This window comes from Salmo trutta, unplaced genomic scaffold (assembly GCF_901001165.1).
Source record: "Salmo trutta unplaced genomic scaffold, fSalTru1.1, whole genome shotgun sequence".
Lineage (NCBI taxonomy): Eukaryota > Metazoa > Chordata > Actinopteri > Salmoniformes > Salmonidae > Salmo > Salmo trutta.
In genome coordinates this window covers 244,817-265,873 of record NW_021822351.1, presented here as the reverse complement: position 1 = coordinate 265,873, position 21,057 = coordinate 244,817, and the positions used below count along the sequence as shown (strand labels likewise).

The window sequence follows — 21,057 nt, the reverse complement described above, 5'->3', positions numbered from 1 at the left end:
GTGGAGATTATAACAGAACATGGCCAAGATGTTCAAACATTCATAGATGACCAGCAGGGTCAAATCATAATAATCACAGTGGTTGTAGAGGGTGCAACAGGTCAGCACCTCAGGAGTAAATGTCAGTTGGCTTTTCATAGCCAATCATTCAGAGTTAGAGACAGCAGGTGCGGTAGAGAGAGTCAAAAACAGCAGGTCCGTGACAGGGTAGTACGTCCGGTGAACAGGTCAGGGTTCCCTAGGCTTTGGTGATAAAACGGATGGCACTGTGATAGACTGCATCCAGTTTATTGAGTAGGGTATTGGAGGCTATTTTGTAAATGACATCGCTGAAGTCAAGGATCAGTAGGATAGTCAGTTTTACGAGGGTATGTTTGGCAGCATGAGTGAAAGATGCTTTGTTGCAAAATAGGAAGCTGATACTAGATTTCATTTTGGATTGGAGATGTTTAATATGAGTCTGGAAGGAGAGTTTACAGTCTAGCCAGACACCTAGGTATCTGTAGTTGTCCACATATTCTAAGTCAGAGCCGTCCAGAGTAGTGATGCTGGACAGGCAGGCAGGTGCAGGCAGCGATCGGTTGAAGAGCATGCATTTAGTTTTACTTGCATTTAAGAGCAGTTGGAGGCCACGGAAGGAGAGTTGTATGGCATTGAAGCTTGTATGGAGGTTAGTTAACACAGTGTCCCAAGAAGGGCCAGAAGTATACAGAATGGTGTCGTCTGCGTAGAGGAGGATCAGAGAATCACCAGCAGCAAGAGCGACATCATTGATGTATACAGAGAAAAAAGTCGGCCTGAGAATTTAACCCTGTGGCAACCCCATAGAGACTGCCAGAGGTCTGGACAACAGGCCCTCCGATTTGACACACTGAACTATGTCTGAGAAGAAGCTGGTGAACCAGGCGAGGCAGTCATTTGAGAAACCAAGGCCGTTGAGTCTGCCGATAAGAATGTGGTGATTGACAGAGTCGAAAGCCTTGGCCAGGTCGATAAATACAGCTGCACAGTAATGTCTCTTATCGATGGCGGTTATGATATTATGACAACCAGAGAGTTCCATATTCTATTATGACTATCAGAGAGCTCCAGCGGTGTAAAATACTTAAGTAAAAATACTTTAAAGTACTGCTTAAGTAGTTTTTTGGGGTATCTGTACTTTACTAGTTATATCTTTGACAACTTTTACTTTTACTTCACTACATTCCTAAAGAAAATAATGTACTTTTTACTCCATATAATTTTACCTGACACCCAAAAGTACTCGTTACATTTTTAATGCTTAGCAGGACAGGAAAATGGTCCAAATCATGCATTTATCGAGACAATATATTGTCATCCCTTCTGCCTCTGATCTGGCGGACTCACTAAACACAAACGTATCTTTTGTAAATGATGTCTGAGTGTGCCCCTGGCTATCCATAACTTTAAAAAAAAACAAGAAAATGGTGCTGTCTGCTTTGCATAATAGAAGGAATTTGAAGTGATTTATACTTTAACTTTTGATAGTAAAGAATATTTAGAACCAAATACTTTTACTCCAGTAGTATTTTACTGGGTGACTTTCACTTTCACACCTTGTCTACTTGCTATATTAATGATCTGCTGTCCAGAAGGTAACAGCAAACAGATCAATGTCTTCCTGCAGTAAAGTTAGCACACTATTGACTCAAGAGAGGATGCTAATCAGTTCATCTCCGAAACCACTCAAAAAACCAGACCAAAATAGTACAACTAGCTAGGGTAGCTACAAGTAAAAAAAACAGACCAAAATAGTACATTTACATTTGAGCGACTTACAGTAGTGAATACATACATTTCATTTTTCATTTCATGCATTTAAATATTTTTTTTTTTTTGGTACTGGCCCCCCGTGGGAATCGAACCCACAACCCTGGCGTTGCACACACCATGCTCTACCAACTGAGCCACAGGGACTTGTAGCTAGGGTAGCTACAAGTAAAAAAAAACAGACCAAAATAGTACAACTAGCTAGGGTAGCTACAAGTCAAAAAACCAGACCAAAATAGTACAACTAGCTAGGGTAGCTACAAGTAAAAAAAAAACCAGACCAAAATAGTACAACTAGCTAGGGTAGCTACAAGTCAAAAAACCAGACAAAAATAGTACAACTAGCTAGGGTAGCTACAAGTCAAAAAACCAGACCAAAATAGTACAACTAGCTAGGGTAGCTACAAGTCAAAAAACCAGACCAAAATAGTACAACTAGCTAGGGTAGCTACAAGTCAAAAAACCAGACCAAAATAGTACAACTAGCTAGGGTAGCTACAAGTCAAAAAACCAGACCAAAATAGTTCAACTAGCTAGGGTAGCTACAAGTCAAAAAACCAGACCAAAATAGTACAACTAGCTAGGGTAGCTACAAGTCAAAAAACCAGACCAAAATAGTACAACTAGCTAGGGTAGCTACAAGTAAAAAAACCAGACCAAAATAGTACAACTAGCTAGGGTAGCTACAAGTCAAAAAACCAGACCAAAATAGTACAACTAGCTAGGGTAGCTACAAGTCAAAAAACCAGACCAAAATAGTACAACTAGCTAGGGTAGCTACAAGTCAAAAAACCAGACCAAAATAGTACAACTAGCTAGGGTAGCTACAAGTCAAAAAACCAGACCAAAATAGTACAACTAGCTAGGGTAGCTACAAGTCAAAAAACCAGACCAAAAATAGTACAACTAGCTAGGGTAGCTACAAGTAAAAAAACAGACCAAAATAGTACAACTAGCTAGGGTAGCTACAAGTCAAAAAACCAGACCAAAATAGTACAACTAGCTAGGGTAGCTACAAGTCAAAAAACCAGACCAAAATAGTACAACTAGCTAGGGTAGCTACAAGTCAAAAAACCAGACCAAAATAGTACAACTAGCTAGGGTAGCTACAAGTCAAAAAACCAGACCAAAATAGTACAACTAGCTAGGGTAGCTACAAGTCAAAAAACCAGACCAAAATAGTACAACTAGCTAGGGTAGCTACAAGTCAAAAAACCAGACCAAAATAGTACAACTAGCTAGGGTAGCTACAAGTCAAAAAACCAGACCAAAATAGTACAACTAGCTAGGGTAGCTACAAGTCAAAAAACCAGACCAAAATAGTACAACTAGCTAGGGTAGCTACAAGTCAAAAAACCAGACCAAAATAGTACAACTAGCTAGGGTAGCTACAAGTCAAAAAACCAGACCAAAATAGTACAACTAGCTAGGGTAGCTACAAGTCAAAAAACCAGACCAAAATAGTACAACTAGCTAGGGTAGCTACAAGTCAAAAAACCAGACCAAAATAGTACAACTAGCTAGGGTAGCTACAAGTCAAAAAACCAGACCAAAATAGTACAACTAGCTAGGGTAGCTACAAGTCAAAAAGTACTGGAAGTAGGCTACCCATTATTCACCCACTTACGAACATTATCAAGAACGTCTAGCATCACCATCTACAGTGTATTCAGACCCCTTCACCATTTCCACATTTTCTTACCTAACAGCTTTATTCTAAAATGGATGAAACCCCTTTCTTTACTAATCTACACACAATACCTTATAATGACAAAGAGAAAACAGGTTTTACATTTTTGCAAATTTATTACAAATAAACGAAAATACCTTTTCTACATCAGTATTCAGACCCTTTTGATATGAGACTCGAAATTGAGCTCTGGTGCATCCTGTTTCCATTGATCATCCTTGAGATGTTTCTACAACTTGATTGGACAACACCTGTGGTAAATTCAATTGAATGGACATCATTTGGAAAGGCACACACCTATCTATAAAGGTTGACAGTGCATGTAAGAGCAAAAACCAAGCCATGAAGTCGAAAGAATTGTCCGAAGAGCTCAGAGACGGGATTGTGTAAAGGCACAGATCTGGCGAAGGGAACCAAAACATGTCTGCAGCATTGAAGGTTCCTAAGGACACAGTGGTCTCGAGTGTCAGCCTCCTGGCAGAGGCAACCAGGTTTTTGGCTAAAATGTTGTGGTACTGGGTACAGTTCTTTGGCACTTGGATTAGAATCGGTGGCATGGTCAGATGACATGTCCACCCTCATGAGAAGTTAAGGTTCAAATAAAAAAAAGTATATTTAAAATAACATTCTATTCATCCAATTTTAATTTACATTTGAAAATATCGTATTAATCATATTAATTAACATCTAATAATTAAAAAAGAATAATCATTTAACCATTAACTAGACAAGTCAGGTAAGAATGAATTCTTATTCACAATGACGGCCTACCCCGGCCAAACCCTAACCTGGACACTGCTGGGCCAATTTTGCGCCGCCCTACGGGACTCCCAATCACGGCCGGTTGTGATTCAGCCTGGAATCAAACCAGGGTCTGAAGTGACGCCTCAAGCACTGAGATGTAGTGCCTCAGACCGCTGCACCCCTCGGGAGCCCCAAAATACATAATGAACAATTGGAACACAATTATGAACATCTAAGGGTTCCATCAATCAGAATCCATAATCAAAACATGTCATAATCTAAACATGTCAAAATCAAAACATGATTTCATATAAGCAATATGATTTCGTATAAACAATATGATTTCATGTGGTATAAACAAAACACACATTTCAGAATACAGCCTCTATTCTGTCATGTGATTTCAAGTCCTCTGACCGGGAAAATGTCTTTCCGTCATTAGAGCAGTAGTAAGGCTTCTCTGCTGTATGTGTTTTTCATGCTCTTTCCGGTTCCCTAACTGACCTAAACTCTTTCTACACTGGGAGCAGTGGACGGTCTTATCCTCACCTGAGTGTGTGTATTCTCTCATGCTTTTTCAGGTTCCCTAATCGGGTAAATGTCTTTTGACACTGAGAGCAGTGGTAGGTCTTTTTTTCTGTGTGTGTACCCTCGTGATATTTCAGGCCCCCTAACTGCGTAAAAGTCTTTTCACACAGGGAGCAGTGGTAAGGCTTTTCTCCTGTGTGCTTCTTCTTATGCTCTTTTAGGTTCCCTAACTTGGTAAAATCTTTTCCGCACAAGGAGCAGTGGTAAGGTTTCTCCCCTGTGTGCATCCTCTCGTGCTCTTTCAGGTCCCCTAACCACCTAAAACTCTTTCCACAGTGGGAACAGGGGTAAGGCTTCTCTTCAGAGTGTATTTTCTCATGTTTTTTCAAATACCCTAACTGGGTAAACCGCTTTCCACACTGAGAGCAGTGGTAGAGTTTTTCTCCTGTGTGTATTCCTTCATGCCTTTTCAGATTTCCTAAATGTGTAAATCTCTTTCCACACTGGGTACATTGTAAAGGTTTTTCTCCTGTGTGTTTCTTCTTATGCTCTTTTACATTCCCTAATGTGGTAAAATCCTTTCCACACTGAGAGCAATGGTAAGGCTTCTCCCCTGTGTGTGTCCTTTCATGCTGCTTCAGGTTCTCTAACCACCTAAAATTCTTTCCACACTGGGAACAGAGGTAAGCCTTCACTCCAGAGTGTATTCTCTCATGTATTTTTAGGTGTGCTAATCGAGTATAACGCTTTCCACACTGGGAGCAATGGAAAGGCTTCTCTCCTGTGTGTATCCTCTCATGCTCTTTTAGGTGCCTTAACCATGTAAAACCCTTTCCACACTGGGAACATCGGAAAGGCTTCTCTCCTGTGTGTATTTTCTCATGCTCTTTCAGAAGTGATGACTGGTTAAATCTCTTTTCACAATGGGAGCATTGGAAGAGTTTTTCTCTTGTGTGTGTTCTCTCATGCTCTTTGAGCTTACATAACCACTTAAAACTCTTTCCACACTGGGAGCAGTTGTGTCGTGTCGCTGGTTTGGGAATCTCTGGGTCTGGATCCCCTGAAGGACTCGTCCCGCTGTCAGAGTGAGAGTCTGGTTTCTCTCCTGCCAAAGATAAAAAAATATTATTTTGTTAACAAATATTCCTGAATGAAACCTCCACATGATTAAACTGTGTTCCTATGAGGTTTAATCCAGACTAGATCCCTCATTATAAAATGCTGATTGGTTATTTGTGATAATCTCATGTAATGCCTTTTAAAAGTTCCATCCATCCAATTTTTTTTAGGGGAAGATTTAGGCTTTCTGATAATGTATAAATAATAATAAAACAAACAATGTAAACCCACCCACACTGTGCCATGAGGTCACTAAAACACCACAGAAAATCAGATATTTCCAGAACATGAAAGGAAATAGTAGAAACCCTTTTTTATTTTTTAGAACTGTCAGGAAAGTTGACTGTTCAATCTGCTTCTGCTGTTTAGGGAAGCAAGATCTAGAAAAAAAGAAGCCCGGTTTAAATCTTAGATTTTCTTTAACTATCTCATCCGTATGCTTCTTTAAAAACATTAAGTCTTTGTCAATCCAAATGCCCAAATATTTATAGGAACCCGATCGATGGGAGAACCATCCAGTGAATAAATATATACCATAAATTCCGGACTATAAGCCGCAACTTTTTTCCCAGGCTTTGAACCTCGTGGCTTAAACAATGATGCGGCTAATATATGGATTTTTCCCGCTTTCAATTAAAAAATAAAAATAAAACAAATTCTGTGACGTGCTCAGTTTTTTGGCGGCATGAAGCTTTTATTAGACCAATGAAATTGCCGAACGGGTTAAGGTCAAACAACTTTTTTGTTTACTGTTTAGATTAAATCGAGCGCTCTCAAACTTCCCATCATTCTGATTACGGTAGTCATTTTGTCACCCTCATCATGGCAAAGACACGGAGAAATGCATATGATGCAGCTTTCAAGTTGAAGGCAATTGATCTGGCTGTTGGAAAAGGAAATAGAGCTGCTGCACGGGAGCTTGGTCTTAATGAGTCGATGATAAGAGGTTGGAAACAGCAGCGTGAGGAATTGACTCAGTGCAAAAAGACAACTAAAGCTTACTGCAAATGTTTTATTTTTTTGTTACAAGCCGTGTTTCGTTAAAGCCTATTTATTTTTGTTACAAGCCGTATTTCGTTAAAGCCTATTTATTTTTGTTACAAGCCGTGTTTCGTTAAAGCCTGTGTAAAGTTAATTTGTTTCAATGTACCGGTAGGCACCTGCGGCTTATAGACATGTGCGGCTTATTTATGTTCAAAATTAAAAAATTAAAAAAAATTCAGTGTGTGCGGCTTATATTCAGGTGCGCTTAATAGTCCGGAAATTACGGTAGTTCATCTGAAACATCCTGGAGAGAACTACAGAACAACATGTATTTAGTCTTGTCCAAATTACAGTACAAGTTTTAAACCAACCAGGGCATTCTGTTAGGTAACAAGGTCAGACAGCAGCTCTAACATAGTCTGGTCAACAGTTGGGTCAATGGCATACATACAGTGCCTTCGGAAAGTATTCAGATCCTTTGACTTTTTCTACATTTTGTTACGGAACAGCCTTATTCAAAAATTGATTAAATAAAACATGTTCCTCAACAATCTACACACAATACCCCATAATGACATCACAATATCCCATAATGACATCACAATATCTCATAATGACAAAGTGAAAACAGGTTTTAAAAAAAACAAAACAGAAATACCTTATTTACATAAGTATTCAGACCCTTCGCTATGAGACTATATATTGAGATCAGTTGCATCCCGTTTCCATTGATCATCCTAGAGATGTTTCTACAACTTGATTGGGATACCACCTGCGGTAAATTCAATTGATTGGACATCACACCTGTTTATATAGACCCTTCCAGAAGGACAACCATCTCTGCAGCACTCTACCAATCAGGCCTTTATGGTAGAGTGGCCAGACAGAAGCCACTCCTCAGTAAAAGGCACATGACAGCCTGCTTGGAGTTTGCCAAAGGGCACCTAAAGGACTGTCCGACCATGAGAAACCAAGATTATCTGGTCTGATGAAACCAAAACTTAAACTCTTTGGCCTGAATGTCAAATCTGGAGGAAATCTAGCACTAGCCCTACGGCGAAGCGTGGTGGTGACAGGATCATGCTGTGGGGATGGTTTTCAGCGGCAGGGCCTGGGAGACTAGTCAGGATCGAGGGAAAGATGAACGGAGCAAAGTTCAGAGAGATCCTTGATGAAAACCTGATCCAGAACGCTCAGGACCTCAGACTGGGGGCGAAGGTTCACCTTCCAACAGGACAACGACCCTAAGCACACAGCCAAGACAACGCAGGAGTGGCTTCAGAACAAGTCTCGGAATGTCCTTGAGTGGTCCAGCCAGAGCCAGGACTTGAACCTGGTCGAACATCTCTGGAGAGACCTGAAAATAGCTGTGCAGTGATGCTCCCCATCCAACCTGACAGAGCTTGAGAGGATCTGCAGAGAAGAATGGGAGAAACTCTCCAAATACAGGTGTGCCAAGCTTGTAACGCCATACCCAAGAAGACTTGAGGCTGTAATTGCTGCCAAAGGTGCTTCAACAAAGTACTGAATACTTATGTAAATGTCATATTTCAGTTTTTATTTTTTATATATTTAACAAAAAATTATAAACAACCTGTTTTTGATTTGTCATTATGGAGAGAACATGGAGGAGAGAGACACACAACAGAGAACATGGAGGAGAGAGACACACAACAGAGAACATGGAGGAGAGAGACACACACAACAGAGAACATGGAGGAGAGAAACACACAACAGAGAACATGGAGGAGAGAAACACACAACAGAACATGGAGGAGAGAGACACACAACAGAACATGGAGGAGAGAGACACACAACAGAGAACATGGAGGAGAGAGACACACAACAGAGAACATGGAGGAAAGAAACACACAACAGAGAACATGGAGGAGAGAGACACACAACAGATAACATGGAGGAGAGAGACACACAACAGATAACATGGAGGAGAGAGACACACAACAGAGAACATGGAGGAGAGAGACACACAACAGAGAACATGGAGGAGAGAGACACACAACAGAGAACATGGAGGAGAGAGACACACAAAACAGAGAACATGGAGGAGAGAGACACACAACAGAACATGGAGGAGAGAGACACACAACAGAACATGGAGGAGAGAGACACACAACAGAGAACATGGAGGAGAGAGACACACAACAGAGAACATGGAGGAGAGAAACACACAACAGAGAACATGGAGGAGAGAGACACACAACAGATAACATGGAGGAGAGAGACACACAACAGATAACATGGAGGAGAGAGACACACAACAGAGAACATGGAGGAGAGAGACACACAACAGAGAACATGGAGGAGAGAGACACACAACAGAGAACATGGAGAGACACACAACAGAGAACATGGAGGAGAGAGACACACAACAGATAACATGGAGGAGAGAGACACAACAGAGAACATGGAGGAGAGACACACAACAGAGAACATGGAGGAGAGACACACAACAGAGAACATGGAGGAGAGACACACAACAGAGAACATGGAGGAGAGAGACACACAACAGAGAACATGGAGGAGAGACACACAACAGAGAACATGGAGTAGAGACACACAACAGAGAACATGGAGGAGAGACACAACAGAGAACATGGAGGAGAGACACAACAGAGAATATGAAACAGCATTAATACCATCGTTACTGAGTGGGTGGGGGACAGCATGAATACCATCGTTGCTGAGTGGGTGGGGGACAGCATTAATACCATCGTTGCTAAGTGGGTGGGGGACAGCATGAATACCATCGTTGCTGAGTGGGTGGGGGACAGCATTAATACCATCGTTGCTGAGTGGGTGGGGGACAGCATGAATACCATCGTTGCTGAGTGGGTGGGGGACAGCATGAATACCATCGTTGCTGAGTGGGTGGGGGACAGCATGAATACCGGGGACTGTGAAGAGACAAACACAAAAGGTACAGACACATGCATAAGCATACATTGTGATATTGTTGTATGTTGGTATTATACATTTAGTATTGTAGATACGTAGTGGTGTAATAATGTTATATGATGTACTGTTTTATCTTTTGTTTTATATGTAATATATAACTGCCTTAATGTGTTTGGACCCCAGGAAGAGTAGCTGCTGCCTTGGCAGGAACTAATGGGGATCCATAATAAACCCCAGGAAGAGTAGCTGCTGCCTTGGCAGGAACTAATGGGGATCCATAATAAACCCCAGGAAGAGTAGCTGCTGCCTTGGCAGGAACTAATGGGGATCCATAATAAACACCAGGAAGAGTAGCTGTTGCCTTGGCAGGAACTAATGGGGATCCATAATAAACCCCATGAAGAGTAGCTGCTGCCTTGGCAGGAACTAATGGGGATCCATAATAAATACAAATACCATCGTTACTGAGTGGGTGGGGGACAGCATTAATACCATCATTGCTGAGTGGGTGGGGGACAGCATGAATACCATCGTTACTGAGTGGGTGGGGGACAGCATGAATACCATTGTTACTGAGTGGGTGGGGGACAGCATTAATACCATTGTTGCTGAGTGGGTGGGGGACAGCATTAATACCATTGTTACTGAGTGGGTGGGGGACAGCATTAATACCATTGTTACTGAGTGGGTGGGGGACAGCATTAATACCATTGTTACTGAGTGGGTGGGGGACAGCATTAATACCATTGTTACTGAGTGGGTGGGGGACAGCATGAATACCATTGTTACTGAGTGGGTGGGGGACAGCATTAATACCATTGTTACTGAGTGGGTGGGGGACAGCATTAATACCATTATTATTGAGTGGGTGGGGGACAGCATTAATACCATTGTTACTGAGTGGGTGGGGGACAGCATGAATACCATTGTTACTGAGTGGGTGGGGGACAGCATTAATACCATTGTTACTGAGTGGGTGGGGGACAGCATTAATACCATTATTATTGAGTGGGTGGGGGACAGCATTAATACCATTGTTACTGAGTGGGTGGGGGACAGCATTAAGGGGGGGGGGGCGTCTGGTAGGGGTTCCACTAGTTACCACAGCCACAAAGTCAAATTAATGAAAACAAAAAAGTTAGCTTTGTGGTTAAGGTTAGGCATAAAGTTAGCTTTGTGGTTAAGGTTAGGCATAAAGTTAGCTTTGTGGTTAAGGTTAGGCATAAAGTTAGCTTTGTGGTTAAGGTTAGGCATAAAGTTAGCTTTGTGGTTAAGGTTAGGCATAAAGTTAGCTTTGTGGTTAAGGTTAGGCATAAAGTTAGCTTTGTGGTTAAGGTTAGGCATAAAGTTAGCTTTGTGGTTAAGGTTAGGCATAAAGTTAGCTTTGTGGTTAAGGTTAGGTTTAAAATCATATTTTACTATGATACTTAGACTTACTGACTAATAACTAGTGAGGATCGGTAGGAAGCCAGGACAGTGGTAGACTGAACCACATCTGAATTGTGAATTCAGGTCCTTTTATGATAAACCCCCCCCCCCCCCCCGAAAAAATCGTTTAAATGTGAGAAAAGAAATGGCAGTTTAAACATTAAGAGAAATTGTACATTTGTCACATCCCTAATGCACTTACATGACGGCAGCCATGTCAGAGCACCACTAACAATACATGGGGAATATTTCAACTGAATGTCTAGAATTTGAACAATATTCAACATTCTAAAAGTTGGACCAATTCTCTAAATACATCATAATGCATTTCATAACAGTCTCATGTCTCAGGTTCAGCATCATTTAACTACCTCCATGTTTTGAGGATATACAGTGTTATTTTACAATTACATTGTTTACAAACAAAGGAGTAAAACAAGCTTATATTTTGGGTTCTGAGCTCAGTGGACATTTCTAAGTTATATTCTCCAAGAATCAATGGCGAGGCCCAGAGCCATATATTAAAACAATACATTAATTCATCAAGGGCAGTTTGTGACCCTGCTTTTAAGACGGTACTCACTGGTGTTAATCAGATCTTCAGTCTCCTCTTCCTCTCCTTCATCTCCCAAAACGTCTTCCTCCTCCTCTTTTCTTAAGATAGCCTCCTCTTTCACTCTAAAAGGTTCTCTCTCTTCTTTCACTAGAACATCCTCCTCCTCTTCCTCTTTTTTAATTCTGAAAGCTTCTACCTCCTCCTCTTTTACTGTGACAGCCTCTATCCCCTCTTCCTCTTCCTCTGTGACAGCCTCTATCCCCTCCTCCTCTTCCTCTGTGACAGCCTCTATCCCCTCCTCTTCTTCCACTGTGACAGCCTCTATCCCCTCCTCTTCTTTCACTGTGACAGCCTCTATCCCCTCCTCTTCTTCCACTGTGACAGCCTCTATCCCCTCCTCTTCTTCCACTGTGACAGCCTCTATCCCCTCCTCTTCTTCCACTGTGACAGCCTCTATCCCCTCCTCTTCTTCCACTGTGACAGCCTCTATCCCCTCCTCTTCTTCCACTGTGACAGCCTCTATCCCCTCCTCCTCTTCCACTGTGACAGCCTCTATCCCCTCCTCTTCTTCCACTGTGACAGCCTCTATCCCCTCTTCCTCTTCCACTGTGACAGCCTCTATCCCCTCTTCCTCTTCCCGTCTAAAAGGTTCCTCTTCTTTCACTGTAACATCCTCTACCTCGATCTCCTTTTTCATTCTGAAAGCATCCTCCTGTTCTTCTTTTGCGACAATGTTCATCCCCAGACCCTCTTTCTCCGACCAGTAGATCCCCTCTTCTTTAGCAGGGGAGCAGCTTAGTGAACTCATGGTTGGTGATGCTAGCTAGCTAACGTTAATTAGCATTAACGAGTAGCGTGGTGCTAAGCTAACTTAGCAAGCCAGCTAGCTACCTGACTAACAACGTAAATATGAACTTAAATGGGACAACTAGCTACACGAAAGAAGTTTAAAACACAGAGGCAAATATACACCGACAGCGTCTAAAGAGCTCCAATGTTTCGGCAATGTTGGACAGCAAGCCACAGAGGTGACTGATTAGGCTGTCGTGAAACGGGTAAGATTAACTAAGTACTTCCGGGTCACGGATTTTTAGAATCCTTTAGAATAAGAGTCTTGTCCTGTATACTTTCTAAATTAATAATTTGTGAGAAAATGATGCAAAATGATGTGATTTATTTGTTTATTGTTATGTATATATTTTTTTATCTAAATGGTCACTAATATTTTTGCTGTGTACTCCTATCATTTATTGGGGCGGCAGGGTAGCCTAGTGGTTAGAGCGTTGGGCTAGTAACCAAAGATTACTGGATCGAATCCCCGAGCTGACAAGGTAAAAATCTGTCATTCTGCCCCTGAACAAGGCAGTTCCCTGTTCCCTGGTAGGCCGTCATTGAAAATAAGAAAGTAAGAAAGACTTGGCAAGTTAAACAAATGGAAAAAAATATATTGAAAAAATATGCCCCGTACATCGCTTCACCTGTAAAGGGGTCCATTCTCTTTTTCTTATTTTTTCAAATTGGCCATAAAAGTCACAAAGTCAGAAGGCCCGCCTACTCGTGTGATGACACTAATATCGCTTTACTGTTCTCGGAAAATGACCAATCAGATGAGGGTGTGTGATGACGCGCATGCAACCAACCGTTATAAAAACAAAATGGTAATTGGATGTCTTATTCAAACTCAGCTTGCAAGCTTATCATGATGTTGGCTCTTACTCAGTTACTTGTCCTAAGCCAAATAGGTTTACTCTAATATCTGCATTGTTTAAAAAATATATATTTTAGTTTAAAATGTGCACAGTTTCACAGCATTGTGCACAAAAATGTACATTTTTTGAAATTGGCAGATTTTTTTGGCTGATATTAAGATGAAAACGTCAACCTTTTTACTTTATTTGTCACTCTGGAACCTTTATTATAGTAATTTATTTATTTAACATCTTGAGATTTTTACCTTAAACAGTAAGGTGATATACTTCCTCATATTTACCTGAAAACCAGGAAATCAGATAACGTGGATGCTGTTTATTATCGCCTTGCAGACCACCTTTTAGGTATTATGTATCAGTTCCTGTCTCTGTACAAAGGAATGGTCTTCAAGCTATGGAAGATGGAAAAACATTTAATAATAATAATAACTGATTGGAATTACATTGCACTTTTCTAGACGCCCAAAAGCTCTTTACAGTGTACAGGGAAACTCAGCTCCCTAACCACACTTATATATTCTTGCAATAAGTGCCATGGGATCTTTAGTGACCACAGCCACAAAGTCAGAAGGTCCGCCTCCTCGACCAATCAGATGAGAGAGAGTGTATGCTGACCGGCTTTATCAGTGCCATGGGATGTTTAGTGACCACAGAGTTGGGACACCCATTTTAAAGTCCCATCTTAAAGTCCCAATTTATGTTGTACAAGTGTATTACAGTGATCTGTCTTTGAACTTACTGCCTTCTTGTTACATTTCAGCAGCATATTTCTCTTTGGCTTTTGATTGTCTGTCTTTCCTCTGGTGGAGTAAAATTGTCTTTTGTTCCCTTTCAAGATGTGGGCACAAACACGTATGAATGCCACCAGGGGAAATGTATGTAAGTGGGGTTAGGTTGGTGAATTTCCCCCTGTACACTTTAAAGAGCTTTGGGTGTCTGGAAAAGTGCCAGGTAATTCCAATAAATTATTATTAAATGATTTGACATCTTCCATAGTTTGAAGACCATGCTTTTGTACAGGGACAGAAACTGGTACAAAATACCAAAAAGATGGACTGCAAGGCTATGATAAGGCTATGATAAACACGTCCACGTTATCTGCTTCCCTGGTTTTAAGGTAAATATGAAAAGGTGTTGTATTCAGACCCCTTAACCTTTTGATGAAGTACAAACTTATTCTAAAATATATTTTTAAAAAAATGTTCCTCGTCAATCTACACACAATACCCCATTATGAAAAAGCAAAAACTGTTTTTTAGAAATTTTTTCAAACGTATTAAAAATAAAAAATAGAACATTTACATAAGTATGTTGACCAAGTATTCAGACCCTTTACTCAGTATTTTGTTGAAGCACCTTTGTGGGCGATTACAGCCTTAAGACTTCTTGTGAATGACTCTACAAGCTTGGCACATCTGTATTTCTCCCGTTCTTCTCTGCAGATCCTCTCAAGCTCTGTCAGGTCAGATGGGGAGCGTTGCTGCACAGCAATTTTCAGACCTCTCCAGAGATGTTCGATTGGGTTCAAGTCCGGGCTCTGGCTGGGCCACTCAAGGGCATTCCGAGACTTGTCACGAAGCCACTCCTGCGTTGTCTTGGCTGTGTTCTTAGGGTCGTTGTCCTGTTGGAAAGGGAACCTTCGCCCCGGTCTGAGGTCCTGAGCGCTCTGGAGCAGGTTTTCATCAAGGATCTCTCTGTACTTTGCTCCATTCATCTTTCCCTCGACCCTCACTAGTTTCCCAGTCCCTGCCGCTGAAAAACATCCCCACAGCATGATACTCCCACCACCATGCCTCACCGTAGGGAGGGTGCAAGATGTGACACTTGGCCAAAGAGTTCAATCTTGGTTTCATCAGACCAGATACATTTTTTCTCATGGTCTGAGAGTCTTTCGATGCCTTTTGGCAAACTCCAAGCGGGCTGTCATCCCTTTTACTGAAGAGCGACTTCTGTCTTGCCAAATTTCTAAAAACCTGTTTTTGCTTTGTCATTATGGGGTATTGTGCTTCTACATCTGCATTACTTGCTGTTTGGGGTTTTAGGCCGGGTTTCTGTACAGCACTTTGTGACATTGGCTGATTTAAAAAAGGGCTATATAAATACATTTGATTGATTGTGTGGAGATTGATGAGGAAAAAGTATAATTTTATGAATTTTAGATTAAGGCTGTTATGTAACAAAATGTAGAAAAGGTCTCTGAATACTTTCAAAATGCACTGTATAGCAAATAGGGGTGGCAATACAGTCTGCTACCTTTCTCCATAGTTTCCCATCCGGGTTGTCTATACCTGGTGGTAATACAGTCTGCTACCATTCTCCATAGTTTCCCATCCAGGTTGTCTATACCTGGTGGCTCATCATTATTGATAGATAGCAATAGTTTTACAGTGCCTTGCAAAAGTATTTACCCCCTTGGCGTTTTTCCTATTTTGTTGCATAACATACCTGTATTTTAAATGTTTTTTTAAAATAGGATTTTATGTAATGGACAAACACAAAATAGTCCAATTTGGTCAAGTGAAATGAAAAAAAAGTACTTGTTTCAAGAAATGCAACAACAAAAAAAACACAGAAAAGTGGCGCATATAACGAATGGTAGTGGTGGTTTATTCATTCACCTGCGAATTCTCAGAAGGCAGCCTGACCTCAGCCCCCTTTTTCTCAGTCTTTTCTTCACGTAAAGGATGGGGATTTGGGCCGTTCCCGAGTCAGCAGTATATCCTTCACGTCAGACTAGTTAAAGAAAGACTCTTTGTTCCATTAGAGGTGAGTAATCGCTGTTCTGATGTCCAGCAGTTATTTTCGGTCATAAGAGATGGTAGCATCAACATTATGTACAAAAAAAATCAGGTCCTCCCTCGACTGGGATCGATTAACTTCACTCTTTTCAGCTTAGCACCTGATGTATAAATGTGAAGCATCTGGTTGTATTTTCCACTCACTACCAAATTTGGTTATGAGAGGAAGCCCTGTGCGAGAAGTAGCCAGATGGATTCTGGCTGAAATCCTGCAAATTTTCTCATCGATTAAACGTTTGATCTCAATTCAGTTTTCTGTTTCCATAAGTAGAATCTCTAACAAACAGAGTGGACTACGTTTTGTAGCCTTTACCTTTTGCCAAAGTTTCAAAAGATTACGTTGGTTAGAAGGAGTGCAAGGGAGAATTGAGTTATTGCACTTCACACAGTAGGACATATGAAAATAAATACTTAGAACGCGCCAATAGGATCTCTCTAGCTCCTGCTTGGCTCTGCCCACCTCTCTTGTTCTGCCCACTATCATTAATTTGCTCCCATTGGAAACGATAGGCTCTGGTCTATCTTGGGTAAATTATACAAATATTTTGCCACACAGTCAGTGAAGAGCAAGAGGATGCAACATCCAGGATCTCTACAACAGGCGGTGTCAGAGGAAGGCCCTAAAAATTGTCAAAGACCCCAGCCACCCCAGTCATAGACTGTTCTCTCTACTACCGCATGGCAAGCGGTACCGGAGTGCCAAGTCTACGACAAAAAGGCTTCTCAACAGTTTTTACCCCCAAGCCATAATACTCCTGAATAGGTAATCAAATGGCTACCTGGACTATTTGCATTGTCCCGCCCCCCCAACCCCTCTTTTACGCTGCTGCTACTCTCTGTTTATCATATATGTGTAGTCACTTTAACTATACATTCATGTACATACTACCTCAATCAGCCCGACTAACCGGTGCCTGTATGTAGCCTCACTACTGTTATAGCCTCGCTACTGTTATTTTTCACTGTCTTTTTACTGTTGTTTTTATTTCTTGTCTTACCTATTGTTCAACAAATACTTTTTTTGCACTGTTGGTTAGAGCCTGTAAGGAAGCATTTCACTGTAAGGTCTACACCTGTTGTATTCGGCGCACGTGACAAATAAACTTTGATTTGATTTGAAGAGGTGTGCTGTTTGGGGTATTAGGCTGGTTTTCTGTATTACACATTTTTCTGTATAGCACTTTGTGTCATCGGCTGTTGTAAAAAGGGCTTTATAAATACATTTGATTGATTGATTGATTGATTGAGGTGTGGCTAATGTTAGCCAGCATAAGCTAGCTACCGAGCTAGCATAGAACTCGGTAGAACAGAGTACATCAATTTGACATTGCAAAATTGTGCATTGTGGGTAGTTTAGAAGATATCCGGAAATAAGTTAATAAATATGTAATAACGCAAAAACATAACGGTTTGTACTTATAAGAAACCAGATCGTGACTACAACTCAGTTACTAAGTCTTTAACCACAATGTGTTGTTACATTGGTGGGTAAAAACTCACTTTTCCTACCAATTAAGTTTTTGTCTGAAAATAAAATATACATTTTACTCAACTGCGTTACCCACTCCAGTCAGCAGATGGCGTTCTGGGAATTTAAGGCGATGCTGTTGGTGTGACGTATAATGTAGTGGACGGAACTCTTCTTTCAACAGCAACAACAGTTAGTCAGCCACCTCCGTAGCTTGCTAGACAAAATAGCCGAACCAAAACTCTTTAGATGCGTTCATGTAGCCATTGTGTTTTAACCCCACTTCGGTCGTCTAGTTAGTTATCAGATTTAATTTCATATTTACGGTGTTGTTGATATTAGTCAGGTAGCGGGCTGGTTAAATTAGCATTAGCCTAGCTAGCTAACATCTCCGACCATGAGTTCACTAAACTACTCTCCTCCTGCTAAAAAAGAAGAGGTCAGCTGGACGGAGAAAGAGGAGGGGTTTGTTACAATACAACAACAAGTAGAAGGTGAGGCTGTTACCGTGAAAGAAGAAGAGAAAGAAGAGGAAGACACGTTCAGAGTGAAAGAGGAGGAGGATGTTACAGTTAAAGAAGAGGAGCAAGAGAAAGAGGAGGATGCAGTTTTTGGAGTGAAAGAGGAGAAGATGACTGTCACATCGAAAGAAGAGGAGGAAACTGGATATCTGGGCCCGGTTTCCCAAAGGCAACTTAAGGCGTCCAATGGTTCTAATGATGAACTTAGCCGTAAGATGGTTTTGAGAAACCGTTCCCTGATTAACACAAGTAAGTACTGTCTTAAAAACAGAGGTTGATAGGATGTTGTTAAAATCAAATCAAAGTGTATTTGTCACGTGCGCCTAATACAACAGGTGTAGACCTTACAGTGAAATGCTTACTTACAGGCTCTAACCAACAGTGCAATTTCTAATTTTAAAAAGGTATTAGGTGAACAATAGATAAAGGAATAAAAACAACAGTGAAAAATAACAGTATTGAGGCTATATACAGGCACCAGTTAGTCAGGCTGATTAGGTAGTATGTAGATATGGTTAAAATGACTATGCATATATGACGAACAGAGAGTAGCAGCAGCCTAAAAGAGTGGTTGGGGGGGGGGGGGGGGCAACGCAAATAGTCCGGGTAGTCATTTGATTACCTGTTCAGGAGTCTTATGGCTTGGGGGTAAAACTGTTGAGAAGCCTTTTGGTCCTAGACTTGGCACTCCAGTACCGCTTGCCATGCAGTCGTAGAGAGAACAGTCTATGACTGGGGTGGCTGGGGTCTTCGACAATTTTTGGGCCTTCCTCTGGTGTAGAGGTCCTGGATTACAGGCAGTTTAGCCCCAGGGATGTACTGGGCCGTACGCAGTACCCTCTGTAGCGCCTTGCAGTCGGAAGCCGAGCAGTTGCCGTACCAGGCAGTGATGCAACCGGTCAGGATGCTCTCAATGTTGCAGCTGTAGAACCTTTTGAGTATCTCAGGACCCAAATCTTTTCAGTCTCCTGAGAGGGAATAGGTTTTGTCGTGTCCTCTTCACGACTGTCCTGGAAGTCCAGGATCCAGTTGCAGAGGGAGGTGTTTAGTCCCAGGTTCCTTAGCTTAGTGATGAGGTTTGAGGGCACTATGGTGTTGAACGCTGAGCTGTAGTCAATGAACAGCTTTCTCACATAGGTGAGAGGTGGGAAAGGGCAGTGTGGAGTGCAATAGAGATTGCATCATCTGTGGATCTGTTTGGGCGGTATGCAAATTGGAGTGGGTCTAGGGATTCTGGGATAATGGTGTTGATGTGAGCCATAACCAGCCTTTCAAAGCACTTCATGGCTACGGATGTGAGTGCTACGGGTCTGTAGTCATTTAGGCAGGTTGCCTTAGTGTTCTTGGGCACAGGGACTATGGTGGTCTGCTTGAAGCATGTTGGTATTACAGACTCAATCAGGGACATGTTGAAAATGTCAGTGAAGACACCTGCCAGTCAGCACAAGCCCGGACCAAGGCATCAGCAAGGCATCAGCAAGATTTATGTAGTCCAACAGTCTCAAATATATACGTATGTACGTACGGTCACTGTGGCGACGATGTCATCCATGCCCTTATTAATGAAGCCGTTGACTGATGTGGTAAACGCCTCAATGCCACCGGATGAATCCCTGAACATATTCCAGTCTGTTTTAGTGAAACAGTCCTGTAGCTGAGCATCCGCTTCATCGGACCACTTCCTTATTGAGCTGGTACTTCCTGTTTCAGGTTTTGCTTGTAGCAGGAATCAGGAGGATAGAGGAATGTTGATATTTACCAGATGGAGGGTGAGGGAGAGCTTTGTATGTGTCTCTGTGTGTGGACTAAAAGTGATCTAGTTTTCCCCTCTAGTCCCCCCTGATCTTACCAGATTCTGCTGTTCTGATCTAGTTTTTCCCTCTAGTCCCCCCTGATCTTACCAGATTCTGCTGTTCTGATCTAGTTTTTCCCTCTAGTCCCCCCTGATCTTACCAGACTCTGCTGTTCTGATCTAGTTTTTCCCTCTAGTCCCCCCTGATCTTACCAGATTCTGCTGTTCTGATCTAGTTTTTCCCTCTAGTCCCCCCTGATCTTACCAGATTCTGCTGTTCTGATCTAGTTTTTCCCTCTAGTCCCCCCTGATCTTACCAGACTCTGCTGTTCTGATCTAGTTTTCCCCTCTAGTCCCCCCTGATCTTACCAGATTCTGCTGTTCTGATCTAGTTTTTCCCTCTAGTCCCCCCTGATCTTACCAGATTCTGCTGTTCTGATCTAGTTTTTCCCTCTAGTCCCCCCTGATCTTACCAGACTCTGCTGTTCTGATCTAGTTTTTCCCTCTAGTCCCCCCTGATCTTACCAGACTCTGCTGTTCTGATCTAGTTTTTCCCTCTAGTCCCCCCTGATCTTACCAGACTCTGCTGTTCTGATCTAGTTTTTCCCTCTAGTCCCCCCTGATCTTACCAGACTCTGCTGTTCTGATCTAGTTTTTCCCTCTAGTCCCCCCTGATCTTACCAGATTCTGCTGTTCTGATCTAGTTTTTCCCTCTAGTCCCCCCTGATCTTACCAGATTCTGCTGCTCTGATCTAGTTTTTCCCTCTAGTCCCCCCTGATCTTACCAGATTCTGCTGTTCTGATCTAGTTTTTCCCTCTTGTCCCCCCTGATCTTACCAGACTCTGCTGTTCTGATCTAGTTTTTTCCCTCTAGTTCCCCCTGATCTTACCAGACTGTTGTTCTGTCCTGTTGATATATAGAAAAACCAGCTAGACGTATATTATCCTTGTTCAGCCATTACTCTGAGAAGCAGCTATATTATATTAGTATATTACAGTTCTTAATGTTTATT

The 21,057-nt window shown here is 41.8% G+C and overlaps 1 long non-coding RNA gene across 2 annotated transcripts; it reads right to left on the bottom strand.

Moving 5' to 3' along the window:
- Positions 1–4,978: 4,978 nt before the first annotated feature.
- LOC115181915 (uncharacterized) lies at positions 4,979–11,815 on the bottom strand. Of its 2 annotated transcripts, none has more exons than XR_003873556.1 (2): positions 11,784–11,815; positions 4,979–5,858 (listed from the first exon to the last, which is right to left on the bottom strand). It is a non-coding gene; the product is annotated as an uncharacterized LOC115181915 (long non-coding RNA). The 2 variants fall into 2 exon arrangements; XR_003873557.1 differs by lacking the exon at positions 11,784–11,815 and adding an exon at positions 10,301–10,339.
- Positions 11,816–21,057: the final 9,242 nt, after the last annotated feature.